Consider the following 24,845-nt stretch of genomic DNA (forward strand, 5'->3'; position numbering starts at 1 on the left):
TAGTTGTCTCGGTAAATTTGAGTTGGAAATAACTAGAGTAATGTAGAGTGATCCCTAAATTTTAGGGGCCCAGGTTGAGTTATTATTGAGTTGTAATTATTTAATTCAGTTTAACTAAGTTAAATTTAGTTAAACTAGTTTTCACTGTCCCAGATAATATTATAAATAAATAAAGTTACACTATTTCTGAGATCCCTAACCTATTGGAGCCAAAGTTCCCCTAGCCACACCACTGAGGGCTGAAAAGGCAATAACTTGGGATTGCAAATCATAACTCTGGTGCAATATGCAATAGATGAATTCCACAGTTCTCACTTCCAGCAGAGACTATTATTAACAGCATGACACATTTACAACTACTGACAAGAGCAAATTTCAATATTCTAGTCAGAATGGAAGCTTAGACGTAGCACTTCAATTAAGTCATGCAGAGGAACCTAGACTAATTGATCTTAACAGCCTGTGAGAAGTAGATCCAATGTGTGGTTTCCGTTTAAGCATTAGGTACTGCCATTCGAGCTTCATATGTGTGAGCAACTGATTAGCAAGTGACCCTAGACCAAAAAATTTAGGAATATAGCACAAGAACCAGAGAGTTTCTAAATTAGAGGATGGTTAAACCAACAGCTCATGCCACAGCCACAAAGTACAGTCTGCATACAGTAAGATTCAACAGACCTCTCTGTATAAGGTCTGATCTCATGCTTTTGTTGTAGATTAATTTACCACATAGCCTCTGAAATACATAGTGTTCATACAGCCAGACGACGTTCAATGTGATAACATCAGTCCCAGTGAGGCAAGTTCCCATGTTAAGTTTTAAGACAACCAGATGCCATGTTGCCAGGTCACTGCACGTATGGTCTTATGTCCTATTATAGCGAGTCTGGATAAACTAATTATATGACATCATGAAAAGTTGTCAAATTCTCAAACAACCTCTAGCACCAATATGAAAGGATCACTGCAGACTGTTAAAGTTTGTCACATGGTACAAAATTACGGAATGCAGTTGACAGCTAATTTAATCGACTGTTTTATTGTACCTTAAAGTTTTAAACTTCCCATAAGCAATTCAGCAATAGCAACTCAATAACCACTAGAGCAAACCATGTGTAAACTCTACATCAATTCACACCCATAACAGTGCTTCATAGTATTTATCTCAACGCTGGTAAGTTCTATACTAGCAGGTGCTGTTACAGTAAGTCCATCTATTTTACCTAAATTAGAAATTGCGACTATTGCAAGCAAATACTAACATTAATTTCCATAAAACAATCGCTCAAGAGCGCTTCAGACAGACCATTCAGGTAATGTAAACTGCAGCAAAGTCAGATACATTGTATAGTATTTGAAAGCCTTAAGAACTTTGCCATCACTAACACCATATCAGATGAATTTGTAACTCACCGTTGTTATTATTTGCAATGTGAAATGACAACTCACAAACCATTTTAGCAAACCAATTCTAGATTATATATGTGAGCACTGCCATTGTTATTTACCTGGGGCACTACACCCGTTGCAAGTACACAGCAAACTGGTAGGCGAAACCCATTTCCAGACTGAACAACTAGTGCATCTAATAAAGATGTGTCACCCACGTGACTAAACACTAAATCAGATGTGTTTTCATATTTAACAGATAGTGCAACTTTCTGGAAATTTCACTTGTGGATGATTTCATCAACACAGCCACCAAACCTGTTTCAGATTGCCTGCCTAGCCTATAATTACCAAAGTTACCCCCAAACTTCATAAATTGCAATTTACTCCAAATTGCTCAATCTTGCTAGGTGCATTTCAGCAATACCATCACAGAGGCTGTTATTTGTGGCTGAATATGTCACAGCACCAATATCAAACTTTTTTGAAGTTGTCATGAAATATTCCATTGCCTTTTTCGGGTGTGCAGTCCTTGCATAGTGCATCCATGATAGTGGCATGTGCAATCATATTAGGGACAAGACCGCTATCTTTCATCTTTGAATAATTTTATTGCCTCCTTCAGGTTACCCACTCTGCAGAGTCCATTCATCAATGTGGTGTATGTGATAATATCAGGGCTCTGACCTTGGCCTTGCATCTCATAGAAGATCTGGTGAGCTTCGTCTATCCTATTATGTTGGTAAAGCCTGTGTATTAATGTATTATAACTAGCTAGTTATAGTTTTTTAGTCTAGTTTTATAAGTCAGTTGAGTTTAGAGGATGTATAAGTGTAAGTTTTATAACTCAAGTAGTTTAGTTTAGAGATGATGTATAGTAATTCAGTTTAGCGATGAGGTATAGGTGTAATGTAAGAAAGTTTATCAATATTTTTATATGTGAGTTTAATATATTAAAATTATGTCTAATTTATAATATTGAATTTATATTAATATGTCCAATTTATAATATGTAAAAATTGATTGATAAACATTTACATGTTACATGTAAGAGATATTGTAGTTATAGTTTTTGAGTCTAGTTTTATAAGTCAGTCAGTTTATAGTTTTTGAGTCTAGTTTTATAAGTCATTTGTTCAGTTTAAAGGATGTATAGGATGTATAAGTGTAGTTTAGTATAGTAATTCAGTTTAGAGAGGAAGTATAGGTGTAATGTAAGACTGCTAATGTCTACGAAGGCATACATAGTCTACCCCCCTCTGGTTTTGAACCTGTGACCTCTTAGGAGGAAACACATGCTCTTAACCATTAGGCCCACTCAAGCTGTAAATTAAAACATTTTGACTTAGTGAGATTACATAAAAATAGAAATTAAACTAAAAAAATAAAATTAATAATTAAACTAACCTAGATCTATCTTAACTTTGAATCCATCTCTGGAGGTGCAAACCTTTCTTCACTCAGAGAAGACATTTGTGTAGAATTTTCTCTACAAATTAGCTAGCTCACTGATATCATGTAGAAATTTCACCTAAAGATCAAACTGATATATGCAATGTACTAAAGCATAATACTAGATCTACATCTACCACAAAATTTGCGGAAGCTAATCAACCATAAGCAACATCAAGCATGAACACATATAACTGATAAGAAGGAATCAATCACACATAACACATAATATATCACCGGGGAAAGCACCAACATAAAACCCCAACACTGTATTATCAATCAAGTGGAAATCCTCAACAACATACAAAAAGAATCAGCTCAAAAGCTATCTTGCTCTCTCTGTACTCTGATGATGTAGATCATAGACTCCCTAGGCCTCAATATATAGGCCACAAGTCTTCCAATCCCCTATTTCCTTGCGCAATTTTGATTGGGGTCCAATTACAAAACAGATGTAAATTGGCCCCAGATCATACCTACTGTCAACCTTAGGTCCAACTACGCAATCCTTGAGGACACTAGTTCCTCCTGCATGCAAGGAATATTCACTAGGAAGATCCAAGCATCCGATAGTACACTGTCCCTCATATGATCTCAACTGGGTCTCTGTCTGAACTGACATGCATCACTTATCCGTGAGAGAAGACTCAGTTATCTGAAAAAGCAGTAGTCACATGCATGCAAGCATTAACTAACTGTACTCATTAATTTAACAACTTGTTAAATTAATCTAACTGAACTTGACTAAGTCAACTGATCCTCTCAATATAGAACTCATCCTTAATTCCTCAATCGGTGGAGCAAATCAATGATACATTCCCCAATCAGTGGAGAAATAATTGCATGTTCTCACAAAGACTTCAAGTTTGCTTTTCCTTAACTAATTAACTCATGGAGAATTAATTAATTAATATTCCAAACTGCTGGTAAGACCAAATTCGAATTTACTTCCTATAGATAGACCAATGACTGCTATAAATAGGAAGAGACCCAGAAATACTATTTTTAGAAGAAGTTATTTTTAGCAGTTTTACCTCTCACCCAAGGTGGCCAAAATGTTCATTGGCCAAACTACTACTTTTAGAAGTGTTATTTTTAGCAGTTCCATTTTTAACACTTTCTAAATTTAGCATTTATTGTTGCACACTTTTCAACAGTTTACACCTCAAGAGCACTTGATATATCTAGAGTTGGATCTAATCTGGTTAAAAATCAAATATAAAATATTAGATAAGTGAGTATATTGGGTTAAGATTGTGATTTCATGTAAAGGTGTTGTTTATATGTATTGAAAATGGTATATGATATGAAGTTTCAATTTTTTAAAAGAAATTGAAATACACTTACATACATGATCAATCTATATCTTTTAAAGTAAATGAATAGAATTATTTTAGGAGTTAATTATAGTTGTGTTGATATATAACATTATAATGTTGGGACATTTTTTGGTACTAATCACATCCAGTCACTTACAAAATTAGTGTAATTATTTATTAATTTATTTTTATTTATTTAGTTAGTTAATCATAACTTGAAATAAAATAAATAACTTAACTGTTTCTTAGTCAAAATTTGTTAGGAAGAGTCAACATATATTTATTTGTAACCATATAGGGTATTATTTTATTTTGATAAATATATTGTAATCCATATTACATTAAGATGATGAACCACACTAGCTGGTTTGAGCAAAAATTTATCCTCATGTGTATTGAATATTTTATATTGTAGGGCAAAGCTAGCCATTATGAGCTCTTTCCATCCCTATCACTATTTATTCTCTGGCAAAAAATTATCCTCATCCTTATTGAATATTTTATATTGTGGATCAAAGCTAGCCATTATCAGTGCTTCCATCTCTATCACTATTTATTCCATTGCCTAGATCTTGTTAGAGTCGGTCTGGTTATCCCTCCGTCAGAGATCAAAACTCTTTTTTGCATTTCATGTTTAGGTGTCTCATCAGTTTCGATCAGTTGCATTTCGTTAGAAGCATGCCATAAATCTGACGGAGAGGTTTGTGTCACTCATTCCCCTCGTGCTTGGCACTGCTGGCTCAGGTCTATTCATAAAAATCAAGTCTTGAAAAGTCATTTGCAGTCCTGTTTCAGTCTCTAGGTCATAATAGTTTTTTCGGTCATTAGGTCTAGGGTTAAGTCAATTGGGTCTTTGACAAAGTTTAATAAAGCCAGCAGGCCAGAGGGAGGTCCTTGATAGGTTGTTATCTCAGAGATTTTTATCATTATACAGATAGATTATGACTTCTCTTCAAAACTCTTGGAACATTTCACTTTTGGAACAAAGGACTTTGATTCTCCATTCATTATCAAGAAGCGGCAGAAGCAAAGCACTAGCGATGCACAAAAGAAACAAAAATTGGACAAGTCCACCCGTGTAGAGCCACTTAACCATACGGAGGGGGATCTTTATGAAATTGGGGATATTATCTGATCTGCGATGGAAGACATATGGGGGAACATAGAAGAGAAGTACCAGTCTATATTGACAAAGGTCCAATAGGGCCTTCAGGAATTGCAGGTGCAGACCAGTGTTCTACAAGCGAGCATGGGTCAAGTAAGAGTGGGTCAAGACAACCTGAAGCAAGCGAGTGTGACAACCTTATAGCCAGAACTTACCACATACCTCCACATAGTTCAGTTTCCAGAGCGATCATTACATGTTGATACTTCAGAAGACAGGGCGCACCTCCTACATATGAATTATTTGAGCCTGAACCTTGCGGCGCTCCCCATTCAGACATTGCATGAGCTACATCAAGGAGTCTTGGATGAGCTTAGGGTCCGGGAATAGTAGGCATTACTGGTTATTAGTGAAGTTAAGAATACCAACCAACAAATTTTTGAGGAAAATGCACAGGCACTCAAGGAACGAGAAGAGGTTGTTGGACTCAGTCAACAGCTAGAGGTAGCAACAGCGTAGGTATGTAGTGACCTTCCAAAGCTCCAAATTTTAGCAAAGATAGCTTCGGCCGAAAAATTACAGAGGTTGGAAGCCGCGGTCAAAGAATCTAAGGATGAGGTAGGAAAGGTGTTGTTTGAGTTGCAATGGCAAATATTCGAGCTTCGGATGAAGCTGTAGCCTGCCACCCCTCCAAAAATCCAAGAGTAGTGCGAGGTTGTTATTAAAGATGATATGGAAATTCTTGCCGCTGCAATTAATGACTGCAACCAAATTTTTTAAAGTACAATGGAAATGTGGGCCTTGATGCAAGTGGACCCACCTCTGCAAAAACTTGAAGTTGACATCCACAAAAATCAACTGCAGTTTGATGAGATCAGGGCGACAACACGGACCTTAGCACCTGTACAAAGGTTCACTAGACTCCAAGAAGGGATTGATGAGCTGCATCAGAAGGCCTCTATCATTTCAGCAAGGACACAACCATGGGCCAACAAAGCAAGTCAATTGTCACAGAACGTCCAGAGAAAATTAAAATCCCTTCAGCACACGCATAGGACGATGATTTTAGCAGTTGCAGGGCCAACTATAGAAAAGTTGGTCGAAGAGGTCTGGCAGACCACCGCGCGGAGTACAACAGAACTTCAAGCCTCGAAGTCCTAATTCAGTGGTCTCAAAGCACTCATCAAGGATATACTAGCAGAGTGACTCGGGGATGAGTCACATCTTTGTGTTGGGGGCCTGTTGGGATAGGGTCCCCTAGGTCAAGTTTTGTTAAGATATTGTAAAGTCTCTGCAATTTGAAGAGCGGAGCACAAGTAGCGCAAGTCACTAGGAGTCAAGGGGCTTTAAGAAGGTCAAATCCCCTTAGTTTTTGTATTGTTTTGAGATCCGCCCATGGTATTGTAATGGGAAAAGTATATAAAACGGTGTCTTAGCGGGTCTAAGATAGAATCAATGAATATAATGGGATTTTGATATGTTTTGAGTATGTAAAGGTATGATATCTCTGTATTTTTGGTGAAGGAGAAGGCTCCTACAATTGAGTGTGCAAAGACCTTGGTAAATTTGCAGCTGAGTGTGCAGGCCCCTGTAGCTCTGTGCGCAGGATTTGGAAGTTTGTATAAGGAAGATATGAAGTAATAAATAATATTTGAAGTAATTTTGTGTCCAACATATATACTTGTGTGTTTTTTGTATTTATGCACAATTGATAATTTATGAGATTCTTTGCATAAATTTAGGTAGAAGTAAAAAGTAAATATGTAGTAAATTCTTTACATTTCGATAATTAGACATATTTAGCAGAAATTACTTCCCACCATAATTTATGGAATTCTTTGCATAGATTAGGTAGGAGTAAAAAGTAAATATGTTGTCACATAAATATTGTAACAACCTAAAAAATTTGTTTTTCCTTGCAAGATCTTTTGCCTCTGAAACCATGTTGAATTCTTCCTTATTTTCAAATCTTGGTAATTATTGCCTTATAATCAATAATTACACTTGAAAAAATCTCAACCTTAATTGTTATTTTACGATTGATTAAACATTAGTAGATTGATATAAGATATATGAGATATTGTTGATGTTTGATTATAATTGAGGATCCCTGTATATATACATAGTCGGGGTGTCTTGTCATTAATAGACATGTCTTTTCTCCTTTTTTTCATTATTAAATAATTACTTATTATTTATATTTATATATTATATTATATTAGATATATGATATAATATATAAATATATATTATTATACATAATAAAATATATATTATACATTGTTGTTCATTGTTGTTTGGAAGGAAATACCTTCTGTTGCTTTATAAAACATCAATGGTTATGGAGTCTACCATCCAAGAAATTTATCAACTGCTCTCTGGTAATTAGCACCATAGGTCTCACCTCTCTCTGAAATTGATCACAGTGTTTCACGCAAGGCCCAACAGGGGTATTTCTCAGTTTTAGGAGTTTGGATCCACTATTTGGGAGGTTTATTAGCATTGTTTTCAAGGCAAGCATTGTAAGATCATGTAGCCCATTTTCCAGGGTGTTTCTCAGCCTCACGACAAGCACCACAGTGGTTCAACTCACCCTATCGAGTGGGTTATCAGCCTACAACAAACATCTGAGTGGTTTATCATCCCATTCAACAAGCACTAAGTGGTTTATAGCTTACTAAGTAAGCACTTAGTGTTTGATCAACTTAGCAAGCACTCATGGTTCAATGCTCCTCTAAGCCTCCCACTGGGTAGTCAAGCTCGAACATACACAGTCCAACAACCTCAACACATTAATTAGGATAAAAAATCCTAATTTCAGAGAACATGACTCATTTGCAACTCTGACATTGCTCCTATGGTCCATGTCCAATGTCCCAAAATTCTTTCTCTACCATCACCTCTTGTCTTTTTGCTAGATTTTTCTTCTCACTTCCTATTTTTCCTTGAGTCCCTTCATATACTGCAAGATTTCCCCCGCTTCTCTTCCCTCATGTTGTAGAACAAGAAACACGGGCACTTCCCCCTATCCAATCACGTCTTTTTCATTTGTTAGGTGGTGTGTCGATATGTTATTCCACCTGCTACTACTCTCCCACTTCTCCTCTCTCCTTCATACTTGGATACATGTGTCCCTCCCTTCAGGCCAACATTTCATATTTTTTGTTATTTTCAAGAAGGAAATTTAATACTTAAATTGTTTACAGAACTTGTCCTAGCCAGTTGTGGCTTCCACGTTGGTCGTTACGATTATGATCACATATACGAAAACAGGGGTAGAAAGGCAGGACTGATAGATTTTCCACATGTTAGATGTATGGACATGTTGATCTTGGTGTCTTGGACTTAGAACGAGATAAAATTTACCAATCGAAAGCTCTTGACAAAGATAAAATTAAAATAGATATGACTATTAAGTTTTATAATAATGATAATTATCATGAAGATTATTTTACTAATAAGGCCTGTTGGGATTCGAAACATTGACAAATATGGTTTCTACTGTGGATACTCTGAGACAAAACTCAAAAGTAGAAGATGATGGACACCTTAGAAGTGGGATTTAAAGTGATTAAAAGAAAGAAAAATTTTGATATCTCATTTCCTTACTCAAGAATTAGGGACTAGGTATGGACTAGGTATGTTACATATATGGCCAAAGACTAAATCAGAAAAAAAGCTCTCATATCAAATGTGACAACCGAATTTGGTTCACCAATTAGACATCCAAAATGTTTAGATTATAAATATATCCATTTAAGATAAATAAATAATATATAAATGTATGAGTGAAAATGATATATAATATTATAAATGAAGACCCTGTTGTAAATATGAGGTGAAAGTTCCCTTTTGTTTAAGCTCACATATTTTTATTATTTATATTATTTTATATTTATGTTCATGCATAGTTATTTAAGTATTCTTAATTTTAGCAATGAATTGGAATTTCATCAAAAATCATACAAACTTTAAATAAAAAAAGTATTTTCAAAATCACAACTATGAGTATTAAATTAATAATTTCCATCATTAAAATAAAACCCGTTCATCCAAGATTTACAAAAAAAAAATTACAAACTATCCACAAATCCTACAATCTTATTTTCCTGAGGCTCAATTATAACCTTTCCTCGCAACAAAATGAATAAATAAAAAATATTAATTATTTTGAGATTAATATACCTATGCCAATTTAATTTCTTCAAAAAATATCTTTAAAAAGCAAGTTGTTTGTATAAAAAAAACATGAAGAATGGATAAAATATCGAAGGATACATAACATCAAAATACATAATCACAAAATGCAACATTAAATACCAATAACCTCTCATGTATTGAATCAAATATGCACATGTATCCTTGTGTTTATAGCATTTTAATCCCAAATTTAAATTTCCTTATGATGGATACATTTAAGAAGGAAAAATAGCATCATTGCAAAAACGTTTGTGACAAAGGTATCTTAAAATGTAAAATAGTAATTAACCTTAGTTTTTGGGTGGAAGACACCTTGGGAACCAATAGCATGTGGTTTCCATCATTTTACATCATGGATATTCAGTCATATGACTCATTTCCTTAATTGGGGATTTTGTTCCATATTAATACTCCACTTCTCCACTTCTTTCTCTTGGAACCAATAATTTCTTTCTCACAAAAAAGCAAACTTTATTCATGAAAACAACATAAATGAGCAAACAATTCCATGGCTTCGAAATACCATAGTGATGTTATATGATATCAATCATGATAACATTTACGATGATTTTTTTTATGGGAATAAAAAACATATACTTTATTCATATGACTAAGGTTTATTGAGGATGTCATACACTTGCACAAGAGTGCAAAGACAGTCGCATTGTAACTAAAAATTACATATGCAAAGAAGCATTGAGTTATCACTTCAATTGTGCTTCAAGGAAGATTAAAAAAAAAAAAAATCATTGTTAAAGATTGCAATAAGAAAAACCTAGTTTAATTTGTCCTTGAATTAAATTAGGAATTAAATTGTAATTCTACTCTCATGTAACAATTAACTAAGTTAATTTGACTTAGTTGTCTCAGTAAATTTCAGTTGGAAGTCTAACTAGAGTCATGTAGAGTGATCCCTAAATTTTAGGGGCCCACGTTGAGTTATTATTGAGTTGTAATTATTTAATTCGATTTAACTAAGTTAAATTTAGTTAAACTAGTTCTAATTGTTGGAGGAACTAGTGTGTGGTCAAGTGAATTAAATTGGATTTAATTCACATGAAGTGATCAATCAGATAACTGATAATTCACTCAAAAATAACTCATGCATGTCAGTTCAGAGGAAGACCCCGTTGAGATTAGAGTTCAAGGACAGTGTACTATCAGTTGTAAAATCATCTAAATTAAACTGGTAATGCATGCAATCAGAAGAAGGCCTATGGATGGATTGTGTAGTTATTAGTGAGGACTTTCCCAATTAAATATGGTCTAATTCCAAAGGGAATAGTGCAAATAAGTAGGGGATTGGAAGGCAACAAATATGGCTAAGTATTGACTTGAGCTAGTTTGTGAAGCAGTGAGATAGATTTCACTTGTGCAAAGATTGTTCGGGTTGAACAAGCATTGTATTTTCTTCTCAGATCTTCTAGTTAATGTAATATACATATAGTGGAGATTTTTAGCTAAGGCTTTCCCAAGAAAATTATTGTGTTATGTATGATTGAAATTCTTCGCTTTCTGCTTCGTGATTTCATCTATTAATTTTTGTTTCTACTGATCAGTAGAGTATATTCAAATCAATTTTTTTAGCATATTGCAATCTGTAGTTTGAATCTACAACGAATTTCTACATGGTATCAGAGCTTAAATCACTATAGAAGAAGATAATACGATTTTGTTGTGCAGGTGAAATCGAATTTGTAGTTTCATACTTCAGATTCAGCAAGATGTCGTTCTATGATTTGAGACTTAAGTATGCCCTTGAGGGTAGCTCAAATTACATAGCTTGGAAGGACAGGATGGAGGTAGTGTTGGAAGACAACAAACTGAAGGAATTCATAGATCATAATATCCCAGAGCCTCTAACATCCGATGCTAAAGATCTGGAAGAATGGATAAAGTGTGTGGCAAAGGTGAGAAGGATTATCCTAGAAGGAATTTGAGATCATATTGTCTCGAATCTCCACAATAAGGAAACTCCATTTGCAATGTGGAAGGAATTGACGGGCTTGTTTCAAAATAGAAATGACAGGAAGCTGGCACTGAAGGACAAACTCAGAAAGATCAAGATGGAGAAGGACGACTCAATTCCAAATTACTTTGACCAAGTTCACCCAATGTCGGGATGAGCTTGGAAGTATCGGGGTTACTATTGCAAAAGATGATCTGATGAGCCTAACAATTCTAGGACTTCCCAAGAGTTGGCACAGCTACCAGGACTTAGTTAATGGGAGGGAGAAGCTATCGGAGTGGGAGCGATTGTGGTCTGACTTGGTATAGGAAGATATTTGGCAGAACACTAGAGATGAATCCTCATCCAAGAATGGTGATGAGGAGAATTGTGCCTTAGCTGAAATGACGCAGAAAGGGAAGAGGAAGTCATCCCATTCCAAATAAGATTCTAGTCAAGGTAGTAAGAAGAAGGATGTGTCAAAAATTAAATGTTTTCACTGTCAGGAGCTGGGACACTATGATATAAAGTGTCCACACAAGAAGGTCGGTAATAATCCCTTAGGAGGAGTGGCAGGTGAAGCTCTTGCTTCACTATTCGAATTAGATTTCACTTGCATCGCTTGCATGGTGTCATCAGTGATGGTGATGGGTAGAGTGTGGTACCTAGATAGTGGAGCCTCATTCCATATATCTAATAATAAAGATCTCTTCAGTGACTTGGAGGAGAAGGACCCCAGATGCACATCGATATGGGAGATGATGGGAGATATAACACCACCAACATCGGTATTGTTACCTTTCAGAGGGAGTCTGGTTCTCCCCACATATTGAGAGATGTCATGTATGTTCCAAGTTTTAAGAAGAACTTGGGTTTTGTTGCCATGTTGGAGGATCATGGCTATGATGTGATATTTAGCAAGGGAAAGGCTTTACTTCGTACCATAGCCATGAGACAGGTGAAGAGGATCGAGGTTTGAGTGAAGAACCTCTACAATTTAGAGGTAGAAGATTGCGTTGCTTTGAGCACTAAAGCAAAGAAGGTGCAGAGTTGAGACATCGGTGAGTTGTGGCATAGAAGATTTGGTCAAATGTACCATGGAGCCTTAAAGATCATGCAACAAATTTCTACAGGACTTCCCAAGGGTACACTAGAACAGAGAGACACATGCAAAGGGTGTACATTAGGGAAGTACACCAAAGCTTCCTTTCATGACAAAGACAGTCAAGTGGAAGCAATTCTTGATCGAGTTCACTCAGATGTGTGTGGACCATTCTCAACGGCATCCATGGCTAAGCACAAGTATTATGTAATATTTGTTGATGATTTTACTTGTAAGTGTTGGATTTTCTTCATATAGAAGAAAGATCGGGCGTTTACTAAATTTTTGTGAATTTAAAGCACTTGTCGAGAAAGACATTGGAAGGAAATTTAAAGCTCTCAGAAGTGATAACGGTGGAGAATATGTGTCGAATGAATTTAAGAACTTTTGTGCATCAAAAGGCATTTAATGAGAGTTGATAGCAACTCATAACCCACAACAAAATGGGATGGATGAAAGGAAGAACATAAGTATTGTGAGAGTGGCACGAGTGATGTTACATGATCATAGCCTATCGTTGCATTTGTAGGTTGAAGCATGCAACAAAATTGTTTATTTGTAGAACAAAATCCCTCATGAATTCTTGAGATGAGTACAATAGAAGAAGCTTTTTCAAGTAAGAAACCAGATGTGGCACACTTCAGGATCTTCGCTTCATCAATCTATTGTCATGTTACCAAAGATGCATGGAAAAATATAGATCCAACAATTGATTTGGGCATATTTTTGGGGTTCATTGATACAACTTACAACTATCAGGTATACCTACCATCCAACAGGATGATAGTGGTTCGTAGAGATGTGAACTTCGATGAAGAGAATGCCATGAGATGTTCCCTTGAGAGGGAGCTTCAATTACATGAAAATTAGGAGCTTTTAACTCCAAAGAAGGAACCTTAAGATGATGTGGAGCAGCCACATACAGAGGAGCAGAGAGTGGAAACACCCACTCATGTAAAGACTTCCATAGATGCAAGAAAGTGCACCAGAGAGGTTGACATATTATTGCATGATGATAAATAGAATGTGGGAGTACCCACATCACAACACATGCAGAGGAGGTCACCAGAGAGGTACACTGGCTACATGGCTCTTATGAGAAAGAGTGTAGAGATTGAGCCATCCTCATTCGCAGAAGCAAAATAGCAACCGATGTGGGTTAATGCTATGGTTGAGGAGTATGACTCCATTATTGGAAACAATGATTGGGAGGTGGTCCCAAGACCATCAGACAAGTCAGTGGTGAGTTCCAGATGGCTTCACAAGGTAAAGTAAGCAGCGGATGGAAGTGTGGAGAAACACAAGGCTGAATTTGTGGCCAGAGGGTTCTCTAAGGTGGAGGAAATTGATTATGATTATACCTTTGCTCCTGTAGCAAGATACTCATCAATCAGATCTATTCTAGCACTGTCAGCATAGATGGGATGGAAGATACATCATTCCTCAATGGCATGATTGAGGAAGAGGTGTATTTTTTAGCAGTCAGGAAGATTTGAGACCTTCAATAGAGAGTCGCATGTGTGTAGACTCAAGCGAGAATTGTATGGATTGAAACAAGCACCCTGTGCTTGGTACACTAAGATTGACAGTTATTTCACCATGTTGGGCTTCACCAAAAGTAGTCTAACCTTTACCATATTGTGGTCGAACGTAAATTGTCGATAATAGTAATTATATATTGATGATTTGATTCTGACAGGTGATGAGAAGCTGATCAAATCTTGTAAAGAGGAACTTGTAAGGGAGTTCAAGATAAAGGACTTAGAGTTGATGCATTACTTTCTTGGTATGGAAGTATGGCAAGGAGATGAGGAATTGTTTGTCTCTCAGGGCAAGTATGCCAACAAGATACTAAAGAAGTTCCATATGGAGAGAAACAAACCCATGGAGACTCCTCTAGCTGGTAACTAGAGGAAGGAGGATGCTACTTCAGGTGAAGTAGCGGAGGCTATTATTTATAGACAACTTGTGGGTTCACTTATGTATTTGGTGAACACATGACCACACGTGTGTTTTTCAGTTAACTAGCTTATTCAAGCCATGGTTAAGCCAACCAAACTGTATTGGAAGGTAGTTAAACATGTGTTGAGATACTTAGAGGAACCACTCAATTTGGTCTTTGATACAAACGGGTATGGGGAGTGAAGCTTCAAGGATTCACAGATGCAAATTGGGTAGGGAGTCCATCTGACATGAAGAACACAATAGGGAGAATCTTCAATATTAGATCAGTGGTAAATTCTTGGTACAGCGGGAAGCAGAGATAAGTTGCACTCAATTCAACAAGTACATGGTTGCTAGTCAAGCAGCTTGTGAGGCTATCTCGATGAGGAAGATCCTTGTTGGGTTTTTTGGTCAGCAGATGGATCCAATAGTGATTTATTATGACAAATAGAGTTGTATCAAACTCTATGAGAATCTAGTTTTTCATGATCGGTCCAAGCCTATTGACATCCGATATCACCATCTACGAGATTGTGTGCAAAGGAGAATCATGTTGCTAGAATACATTCCTACAGAGGAGTATAATGTAGATATTTTGACAAAGGCATTGTCAAGATGCAAATTCAAGTTTCAGAAAGGCAGGATCGGGGTAGAAAATAATCACTTTCTTGTTGAGAGGGAGTTTTAAAAATAACAACAAGAAAATCCTAATTTAATTTGTCTTTGAATTAAATTAGGAATTAAATTGTAATTTTATTCTCATGGCAACTTGTAATAATTAATTAAGTTAATTTGATTTATTTGACTCAGTAAATTCAAGTTTGAAGTCTATCTAGAGTCATGTAAAGTGACTCCTAAATTTTAGGGGCCCAAATTGACTTATTATTGAGTTGTAATTATATAATCACTTTAACTGAGTTAAATTCAATTAAATTAATTCTAATTGTTAGAGGAACTAGTGAGTGGTCAAGTGAATTAAAATGGATTTAATTCACATGCAGTGATCAATTAGATAACTGATAATTCACTCAAAAATAACTCATGCATGTCAGTTCAAAGGAAGACCTAGATGAGATGAGAGTTCAGTACTATCAGTTGTAAAATCATCTAAATTAAACCGGTGATGCATGCAATCAGAGGAAGGCCTATGGATGGATTGCGTAGTTATTAGTGAGGAATTTCACATTAAATATGGTCTAATTCCCAAAGGAATAGAGCAAGGAAGTAGGGGCTTGGTAGGGAACAAATATGGCTAAGTATTGGCTTGAGCTAGTTTGTGAAGCAGTGAGATAGATTGCACTTGTGCAAAGATTGTTCGGGTTGAACAAACATTGTATTTTCTTCTCAGATCTTCTGGTTAATGAAATATACATATAGCAATGGTTTTTAGCTGAGGATTTCCCCAGAAAATTATTGTGTTATGTGTGATTGAAATTCTTCTTTTTCTGCTTCATGATTTCATCGATCAATTTTTGTTTCCGCTAATGAGTAGAGTAGATTCAAGTCAATGGTTTTAGCATATTAAAATCTACAAGGAATTTCTACAATCGTTACATGCTTAATCCATAATAATTTGTAATTTAAAATAAATCAAAACAATAAATAGAATTTTAATATTACTTATTGAAAGTATACAAGTTCCTTCACCTCTCAACATAATGAAAAAACCATGAACTTCGACATCTTCCTAAATTGTTGCAATATTCCTATGATTTATGAAAAATTAACCATTCTTATATGTTAGAATATCAAGAAGTACAAATTCCAAATTGTTCTTTTCTTTTAAAAAGCTAAACGATACTCAACCATAAAATTTTGTATATATTCAAAATACCCATTTGAAGGAAACATGGGCACTTCCCCTCATTTTGAGGAATGTTTTTAGGGTAAACTTTGTTGATTTACAAACAATGCAACAACTATTTGTTGCATATCTAATTGAGGATTTGAACTTGGGTTGTGAGACTCAAATATCTACCTCCACCAATCAAGGTAATTGCCCTTGACATGCTAGAGCCATAATATGAAAATACAGAAATTAAATTAATTGGTATCAACTTTTATGGGATTCTCAAGACATGTCATTTTCTTATAGCTCTCTAAAAGTCATGTTATATAATATTTTGAAACTTTGAATTTTCCTAGTAAAGTTTCCAACAGGTTAGAAAGCAAATGCTAATTTCACCCTCTTAACAATTTACCCTTGGTCCAAATAGAGAATTATAGTGTATTCAACCATGCTTTTAAAGCCCTTTTTGTTTAATTGTTACATTGTAAACATATATTCATTAATTTGCCTTAATAAAACATGTACCAATATTATAGTGAGTGATCAATTGGTTAGGAAAAGAAGATGGTATGAGGATTGTATAAGTTGGAATTGTTTTAATTTGGTTGGGGTGAGGATGTCATAGATTGTTCCCCAAAAATTTCATGTGTGTATGGATTCTCTTTGTTCGTAGGAGGATTTACCCACAACCTTCTATGCATGTATCAATTATCTAGTCATCACTTTGTACATATCATAAAAGGCCATCCAACCTCAGCCACATAACAGAAACCAATAATACTCTGGCATAAATATATCCTTCCCAAACTTGTTAGTAAAGTCAAACAAATACTTAGTTTTATATGTGAGGTAAACACTACTAGATTTTTAATTAATTCTTCTTGTCATATTTTGTCTACAAGAGATTTAAGTTGGATTTTGAACTCAATTGTGACCACAAAAAACAAATTCTAATAATAACCACCTGCAATCCCTACTCCAATAAGTACATTTGCAGGCATCTTATAGCAAATTAGAAAAGTAGTGTTTACAAAAAAGCCTTGGGAAAGTTATTTGTTGTACAGTTCACTTTCTAATAATTATTGAGAAAGTATTCGCTGTCAAGTTCACCTTCTAGTAATTCATCCCTACTCCAATAAGCACATTTGCAGGCATCTTATAGCAAATTAGAAAAGTAGTGTTTACAAAAAAGCCTTGGGAAAGTTATTTGTTGTACAGTTCACTTTCTAATAATTATTGAGAAAGTTATTTGCTGTCAAGTTCACCTTCTAGTAATTCATCGTTGATGTGACTAGTCCTCATTCAATATGGGTGCACTTGTTTTTAAAGCGTCTACATTCTTGTTGAGATAGCTACTTCATCACAAGTTCCCTTTTAATTTTACATGTAGGTGCATGCTTTCATATATGATATCTATCAACAAAGAGTTGCCTAAGTTTTTAAAACCTACCTTGATAGTCTAATTTATCAAAAAAATGCATTTTTATGTTTCCAGATGTTATGCTCATTTAAGAATAAAATATGAAAATATTGCATTATGCACAAACTAGTTTGTGAAAGAAACGCTATCACAGAATTTATTTAGTGCAATAATATAGGGCATTGATGACAGAAGGTAGATCAATGTATAAGATAAGAAAATATAACATTTTGCACAAACTCATTTGCCAAAAAAACATTTTCTGGGAGTTTTATTGAAATATTATTAATCCAACATTGATGATAATAGGCTATTGCATGAAAGATTTTACTAAAAAAATCAGAAAATTGAATATATTAAATCCTATTTCCAATTAATGATAGCCAAGGAAATTTTCTCATTTGTAAGGATCCAAATAAAGAAAATAGCGTAGATTTTAAATGGATAGCTCACATTGGAGTTTTTTACCTGTCAAATATTTTTAAATGTTTGATCAAGCTCCTCTTTCAGACATAATTCAGAGGTGAAACTAGAACTTTTACTTCTTATCTTGCTACATAATTTTATATCATCAACCTGGCTTGATGTTGGACTGAACAATTAATGCTTTTTGCTCAATTTTGGAATATATCCACCAGAATTGCATTATTATTTTTGCTGGTGCAATTCCTGATTTGTGTCATTTTATGTTGTATTCGTTGCCCATAACATTGTAGTATTGTACTATCCTCTCCTCTCTGGTTTTCTCTCATTTTGAATGTGTGTGTGGAGCATAGCATTAACCAGGTTGCAAATTTGACAATTTCATGGGACACTTAAATTAGAGTATCTTTAGACTTAACAATTGAATCTGCTGGAGGAAATTGTCCAGAACAATCTTCTACATCAGAAGGTAGTCAACAGCTTTCTGGTGTTGAAAATGTAGGTATAGATTCATGGTGTTCCACTTCAAGAACAAAAGTGGCCTTTTACTTTTTTGCAAAGTTGACAGAGCCTACAGATTTAAATGTGATTGACGTGCCTTATCCAGGGCATTGATTGACTAATCAACAAGTAATTTCTTGCTGAGAGTTGTAACCGGAGTTGCCATGAATTTGACGGACATTATGAAGCTCTTTATAATGGTCGAATTCCCTAACTTGTGCAGATAAGACTGGATGAATATCATTGTAACCTTGTCAAAAAAATTCTTTAACCATGGCATATAAGTGTAGATACCAAAATATGATAGAAACAATCAAAATCTGATAGAAAATATAGGGTCTTTTATGTTGTTTAAACAATTACTTTGACTATAAAATATTTTCCACACAAACAGAATATATTCTGAAAAGAATTATAAATTTAAGTATGGGGGATTTACGCAGTGCATTATATTAGATATCATTTTTTTGGGATTCAACTGCGTTAAGTCATTCAAACGTATGACCATTTCCATGAGAGGTAGTCTTAAAGTGACTAATTTCTCATGATTTTTGAATAGTTCACTTAGCACTCATTGCATCGGGTGATGCTCACAGGGGTGAAGAAGTGGGATTGAAACTAGTGAAATGTGGAGAACGAATCACATAGCATCAATCATCACTTCCGGGGCTTGCACCCGGTAACCAGGACTTCCCAGGAGGTCACCCATCCCAGAACTCCTCTGGCTCAAGCGCGCTTAACTGTGGAGTTTTTCCCCACAATCAAGCCCACTTAGCTTGCTACCCCATTTGCAAAACCTTAGCAAGTATTGTGCCTCATGAACCATTCAAGTAGAGATCCCTTGACTCTTTTTGAATTTAAGTATGGGGGATTTACGCAGTGCATTATATTAGATATCATTTTTTTGGGATTCAACTGCGTTAAGTAAATCATTCAAACGTATGACCATTTCCATGAGAGGTAGTCTTAAAGTGACTAATTTCTCATGATTTTTGAATAGTTCACTTAGCACTCATTGCATCGGGTGATGCTCACAGGGGTGAAGAAGTGGGATTGAAACTAGTGAAATGTGGAGAACGAATCACATAGCATCAATCATCACTTCCGGGGCTTGCACCCGGTAACCAGGACTTCCCAGGAGGTCAACCATCCCAGAACTCCTCTGGCTCAAGCGCGCTTAACTGTGGAGTTTTTCCCCACAATCAAGCCCACTTAGCTTGCTACCCCATTTGCAAAACCTTAGCAAGTATTGTGCCTCATGAACCATTCAAGTAGAGATCCCTTGACTCTTTTTGAATTTAAGTATGGGGGATTTACGCAGTGCATTATATTAGATATCATTTTTTTGGGATTCAACTGCGTTAAGTAAGTCATTCAAACGTATGACCATTTCCATGAGAGGTAGTCTTAAAGTGACTAATTTCTCATGATTTTTGAATAGTTCACTTAGCACTCATTGCATCGGGTGATGCTCACAGGGGTGAAGAAGTGGGATTGAAACTAGTGAAATGTGGAGAACGAATCACATAGCATCAATCATCACTTCCGGGGCTTGCACCCGGTAACCAGGACTTCCCAGGAGGTCACCCATCCCATAACTCCTCTGGCTCAAGCGCGCTTAACTGTGGAGTTTTTCCCCACAATCAAGCCCACAGTTAAGCGCGCTTGAGCCAGAGGAGTTCTGGGATGGGTGACCTCCTGGGAAGTCCTGGTTACCGGGTGCAAGCCCCGGAAGTGATGATTGATGCTATGTGATTCGTTCTCCACATTTCACTAGTTTCAATCCCACTTCTTCACCCCTGTGAGCATCACCCGATGCAATGAGTGCTAAGTGAACTATTCAAAAATCATGAGAAATTAGTCACTTTAAGACTACCTCTCATGGAAATGGTCATACGTTTGAATGACTTACTTAACGCAGTTGAATCCCAAAAAAATGATATCTAATATAATGCACCGCGTAAATCCCCCATACTTAAATTCAAAAAGAGTCAAGGGATCTCTACTTGAATGGTTCATGAGGCACAATACTTGCTAAGGTTTTGCAAATGGGGTAGCAAGCTAAGTGGGCTTGATTGTGGGGAAAAACTCCACAGTTAAGCGCGTTTGAGCCAGAGGAGTTCTGGGATGGGTGACCTCCTGGGAAGTCCTGGTTACCGGGTGCAAGCCCCGGAAGTGATGATTGATGCTATGTGATTCGTTCTCCACATTTCACTAGTTTCAATCCCACTTCTTCACCCCTGTGAGCATCACCCGATGCAATGAGTGCTAAGTGAACTATTCAAAAATCATGAGAAATTAGTCACTTTAAGACTACCTCTCATGGAAATGGTCATACGTTTGAATGACTTACTTAACGCAGTTGAATCCCAAAAAAATGATATCTAAAAGAATTATAAAATTTAGCAAGCAAGTTTAGTTCTCGTTTTCGATCTAGACAACAGATCAGTTCCTGTCGTTCATGTCGCCTTATTCTTGAAGGACGCTTACCTTTAGTTCTTGCAGATGCTATGCTGCAGCCTGACATTTCACATTAAACAAACACAAAATTTCATATTTTTGTCCCAGATAATATTAGAAATAAATAAAGTTACACTATTTCTGAGATCCCTAAACTATTGGAGCCAAAGTTCCTTGAGCCACACCACTGAGGGCTGAAAAGGCAATAACTTGGGATTGCAAATCATAACCCTGGTGCAATATGCAATAGATGAATTCCACAGTTCTCACTTCCAGCAGAGACTATTATTAACAGCATGACACATTTACAACTACTGACAACAGCAAATTTCAGTATTCTAGTCAGAATGGAAGCTTAGACGTAGCACTTCAATTAAGCCATGCAGAGGAACTTAAACTAATTGATCTTAACAGCCTGTGAGAAGTAGATCCAATGTGTGGTTTCCGTTTAAGCATTAGTTACTGCCATTCGAGCTTCACATGTGCAAGCAACTGATTAGGAAGTGACCCTAGTCCAAAATATTTAGGAATATAGCAGAAGAAGCAGAGAGTTTCTAAATTAGAGGATGGTTAAACCAACAGCTCATGCCACAGCCACAAAGTACAGTCTGCATACAGTAAGATTCAGCAGACCTCTCTGGATAAGGTCTGATCTCATGCTGTTGTTGTAGATTAATTTACCACATAGCCTCTGAAATACATAGTGTTCATACATTCAGACGACGTTCAATGTGATAACATCAATCCCAGTGAGGCAAGTTCCCATGTTAAGTTTTAAGACAACCATATGCCATGTTGCCAGGTCACTGCACGTATGGTCTTATGTCCTATTATAGCGAGTCTGGATAAACTAATTATACGACATCATGAAAAGTTGTCAAATTCTCAAACAACCTCTAGCACCAATATGAAAGGATCACTGCAGACGGTTAAAGTTTGTCACATGGTACAAAATTACGGAATGCAGTTGACAGCTAATTTAATCGACTGTTTTATTGTACCTTAAAGTTTTAAACTTCCCATAAGCAATTCAGCAATAGCAACTCAATAACCACTAGAGCAAACCATGAGTAAACCCTACATCAATTCACACCCATAACAGTGCTTCATAGTATTTATCTCAACGCTGGTAAGTTCTATACTAGTAGGTGCTGTTACAGTAAGTCCATCTATTTTACCTAAATTAGAAATTGTGACTATTGCAAGCAAATACTAACATTAATTTCCATAAAACAATTGCTCAAGAGCACTTCAGACAGACCATTCAGCTAATGTACACTGCAGCAAAGTCAGATACATTGTATAGGATTTGAAAGCCTTAACAACTTTGCCATCACTAACAGCATATCAGATGAATTTGTAACTCACCGTTGTTATTATTTGCAAGGTCCACTTTATCAATATGAAATGACAACTCACAAACCATTTTAGCAAACCAATTCTAGATTATATATGTGAGCACTGCCATTGTTATTTACCTGGGGCACTACACCCGTTGCAAGTACACACCAACTGGTAGGCGAAACCCATTTCCAGACTGAACAACTAGTGCATCTAATAAAGATGTGTCACCCACGTGACTAAACACTAAATCAGATGTGTCTTCATATTTAACACATAGTGCAACTTTCTGGAAATTTCACTTGGATGATTTCATCAACACAGCCACCAAACCTGTTTCAGATTGCCTGCCTAGCCTATAATTACCAAAGTTACCCCTGTACTTCATAAATTGCAATTTACTCCAAATTACTAAATCTTGCTAGGTCCATTTCAGCGATATCATCACAGAGGCTGTTATTTGTGGCTGAATATGTCACAGCACCAATATCAAACTTTTTTGAAGTTGCCATGAAATATTCTATTGGCTCTTTCGGGTGTGCAGTCCTTGCATAGTGCATCCATGATGGTGGCATGTGCAATCATATCAGGGACAAGACCGCTATCTTTCATCTGTTTGAATAATTTTATTGCCTCCTTCAGATTACCCACTTTGCAGAGTCCATTGATCAATGCGGTGTATGTGACAACATCAGGGCTCTGACCTTGGCGTTGCATCTCATAGAAGATCTGTTGAGCTTCGTCTGTCCTATTATGCTTGCAAAGCCAATGTATTAATGTATGATACGTAACTAGGTCAGGCTTGCAGCCTTTCTCTGGCATCTCTCGAAGAAGTTCCCCTGCCTTCTCCAGATTACCCACTCTGCAAAATCCATTTATAAGTGTATTGTATGTGATTTCATTAGGTGGACTGCCTATTTTCATCATAACATATAATAACCCGAGAGCTTCCTGAAGCTTGCCTTCTTTGCAAAGGCCATCCATAACAGTAGTGTACGTGATAACATTCGGCTTACACCCCTTATCTAGCATCTCATGAAGCACTCTGGTGGCCTCCTGCCATTGCCTTTCGTTACATAAACCATTGAGAAGTGCATTGTACGTGACAAGGTTAGGGCAAATGTTTCTGTTAGACATTTCATAGAAAAGCTTCTTTGCCTCATCCAACTTGCCTTTGTCACATAAACCATGAATAAGAGAGGAATAAGAGAGGTGTATGTGACAATGTTGGGGCATATGTTCCTCGTTGACATTTCAGAGAAGAGCTTCCTTGCCTTGTCCAGCTTGCCTTCCTTACTTAAACCATCAATAAGCGCACTGTATGTGACAATATTGGGGCATATGTTCCTCCCTGACATTTTAGAGAAGAGCTTCCTTGCCTGGTCCAACCTGCCTTCCTTACATAAACCATCAATAAGCGCATTGTATGTGACCAAATTAGGGGATATGTTTTTGTCAGGCATTCCAGAGAAGAACTTCATCGCCTCGTCCAACTTGCGTTACATAAACCATCAATAAACACATTGCATGTGACAACATCAGGGCATATGTTTCTCTCAGACATTTCATAGAAGAGCTCCCACGCCTCATCCAACTTGCCTTCTTTACATAAACCATCAATAAGCACATTGCATGTGACAGCATCAGGGCATATGTTTCTATCAGACATTTCATAGAAGAGCTCCCACGCCTCATCCAACTTGCCTTCTTTACATAAACCGTTAATAAGTATATTGTATGTAATAATATCGGGATTACAACCCTCTTTTATCATCAGATACAATAGTTTCTTGACTTCTTGGAGCTTACTTTCTTTGCATAGCCGATCCATGAACGGGTTAAATGTGGATGTGTCAGGCTCATGGCCCTTTTGCAGCATAACAGCTAACAACCCAAACGCTTCGTGGGATTTACCGGTCTTGCAGAGCCCATCTATTAGGGTATTATATGTAACATGACTAGGCTCTTGTTGTTTGCTCCTCATTTGTTTGAAAACCTTGATAGCGTCCTCGACTCTGAATTTCCTGCAAAACGCTTTGATGAGGGTAGTGAAGGTTACGACATTTGGAACATACAAATGTGCTTCCATTCCTTCAAACACTTTCAATGCGTAATCCATTTTACCTGTTTCACAATGACAATTGATGATAATGTTCAAAGTTATGAGATCTGGAATAATGTCGCGTTCAATCATAAGTTTGTAAACAGAGAACACTGACTCATGTTGATTCAGTCGAAGTAGGCTACTTAACAAGACATTGCAGGTGATTAGAGAGGGGATGGATGTAGATTTAGGTGAAAGCAGGTGCTTGAAGGTGTCCAGTGCCTCTTGAAGTCTGTTGTTGCGACAAGTGTTTTAATGCGCGTGTCTGCAGGGGCGCGTGCGGAAGGAAAGTCGATGAATGGAGATGTTGTGGTTGCAGAGGGAGAGCATTGTGTTCCTCGTGCTAGT

At 36.5% G+C, this 24,845-nt stretch overlaps 1 pseudogene; it reads right to left on the reverse strand.

Moving 5' to 3' along the window:
- LOC149242764 (uncharacterized) overlaps positions 1–24,512 on the reverse strand; it is a 145,864-nt pseudogene extending 121,352 nt beyond the window's left edge.
- Positions 24,513–24,845: the final 333 nt, after the last annotated feature.

Source organism: Pinus tabuliformis, chromosome 8 (assembly GCF_031772625.1).
Source record: "Pinus tabuliformis cultivar Carrire ecotype Pingquan chromosome 8, CPIR1, whole genome shotgun sequence".
Classification (NCBI taxonomy): domain Eukaryota; kingdom Viridiplantae; phylum Streptophyta; class Pinopsida; order Pinales; family Pinaceae; genus Pinus; species Pinus tabuliformis.